Genomic DNA, 2,100 nt, shown 5'->3' with positions numbered 1-2,100 from the left:
ATCTCACGTCCTGTATCTCTCAGTGACGTGTGGTGAGGTCTAAGGCTGGCTAGGGTTAGTACAGGAATAGGTGGGACACTGAGACCAGGCCCAAATGGCTCCCTATATAGGGCCCTGGTCAAAAGGAGTGCACTAAGTAGGGAATAGGGTGCAATTTGGGACAAAACTGAGACAAGTTGGAGGCTGTACACCAAGGAGGAGAAGGAGAGAGAGGGAGAAAGATAAAGAGCGAGAGAAAGTGAAAGAGCGAGAGAGAGAGCTGAGATCCACCCAAACAAACCCTGGCCACACCTTATATAGCCCCCCCCCCCAGATCAGACCTATGCCCCCATGCTCCCCGTCCCTGCAGCAAAGATCTCAACATGACAGCTGCACATATACCCAGGCCGTGAGCAGGGCAACAGACCCAACCCCCCTCTAATACACCGGCCCAAGCCCCATCCTGAGACTTAAGAGGTATGTATCAGATACTCAACATGCTATGCTCACATCTACTGTAATAGTCCGTGCCTAAACCACACAAAAGCAAGACGCTATAGTCGGCTCAGGGAATAGAACCAGCAACTTTTCAGTTACCGTCCCAACACTCTTAACCACTAAGCTACCTGTTGCCCTAGCTGAGCCTGTGTCAGGTATTGAGCCTATATTACAGTATGTTAAATGTTCTCATTTTTGTGTCAATAAATAATAAATATATATACCCATGAAAGATAGTCAAACATACATTTATTGTAAATAACAGTTTTTATTTTAAAAATGGTCTGATAAAATATTTCCATGATTGTACATGCTTTAAAAAGGTAATCAGGAAGGTTCACCATCCAGTGGCTTCATCATTATGCACGCCTTCACACACACACAGTATTAACCCATAAATTCCCATTTCTGCCACCTTTGCTGCGTTTAGACAGGCAGCACAATTCTGTGGTTATTTTCCACTCATTTGTCTTTTGACCAATCAGATAAGATCTGAAAAAAGATCAGATAAAAAGAGATCAGAAATAGTCTGCCTGTCTAAACGTAGCCCTTGTGACTTCATCTATGGCCCACTGGGCACACATTGGTTGAATCAACGTTCCCACGTCATTTCAATGAAATTATGTTGAACCAAAGTGGAATTGACGTCTATGCCCAGTGGGGGGTAAGTGTGCGAACACAAACATTTATACACATACACTCACACTCACAAACATCCACCAAGAAACACAGACAAACATAAATCTTCCTTCATAACGTGAGATAAAATAGCATAAACATTTGCACAAATACATGTGTTACATAAAGGGGATGACATGGTGGTATACGAATATGGAGGATGTGTTGTTTTCAGATAGAAGGTAAGTGGTGATGTTGGACTGATGCTGGAGATGATGAATATGAGGTTGAATGTTTTTATATATATTTCTAAGCCATTGTCTATCAACACAATATGTTAGTGCTTGGCCTTGTATCACCATTGTCTATCAAGACAATATGTTAGTACTTGGCCTTGTATCACCATTGTCTATCAAGACAATATGTTAGTACTTGGCCTTGTATCACCATTGTCTATCAAGACAATATGTTAGTACTTGGCCTTGTATCACCATTGTCTATCAAGACAATATGTTAGTACTTTCAACACAATATGTTAGTACTTGGCCTCGTATCACTATTGTCTATCAACACAATATGTTAGTACTTGGCCTTGTATCATCATTGTCTATCAACACAATATGTTAGTACTTGGCCTTGTATCACCATTGTCTATCAACACAATATGTTAGTACTTGGCCTTGTATCATCATTGTCTATCAACACAATATGTTAGTACTTGGCCTTGTATCATCATTGTCTATCAACACAATATGTTAGTACTTGGCCTTGTATCACTTGTATCACTGGGTCCATTCTGTTGGTTAATGTGTTACTACCCTCAACTAGAAGGGGTTTCATTAAGTATGTGGAAAAACATGATTGGATCTATGTGCATATAACTTCAGATCTGACATAGTCCTTTGTTCAGGTACCAGAGTGACTCCAAAATGGCACCCTATTCCCTACATAGTGAAAATAGACCCCTATTTAAGGAGAGGGTGTCATTTAGGGACACAGCCTGGC

At 41.0% G+C, this 2,100-nt stretch overlaps 1 protein-coding gene across 2 annotated transcripts in view; it reads right to left on the bottom strand.

The window, feature by feature from the left end:
- Positions 1-709: 709 nt before the first annotated feature.
- The window catches only part of LOC115138862 (putative ferric-chelate reductase 1), a 6,763-nt gene continuing 5,372 nt past the window's right edge, over positions 710-2,100 (bottom strand). For both annotated transcript variants that reach the window (XM_029676052.2, XM_029676053.2), the window contains exon 6: positions 710-2,100. This exon is cut by the window's right edge and continues 108 nt beyond it. The gene's annotated coding sequence lies outside the window, so the exon portion shown is untranslated.

Source organism: Oncorhynchus nerka, linkage group LG12 (genome assembly GCF_034236695.1).
Source record: "Oncorhynchus nerka isolate Pitt River linkage group LG12, Oner_Uvic_2.0, whole genome shotgun sequence".
In the NCBI taxonomy this organism is placed as follows: domain Eukaryota; kingdom Metazoa; phylum Chordata; class Actinopteri; order Salmoniformes; family Salmonidae; genus Oncorhynchus; species Oncorhynchus nerka.
Note: the sequence above shows the minus strand (reverse complement) of the source record. Positions and strands in the feature narration are given on the sequence as shown.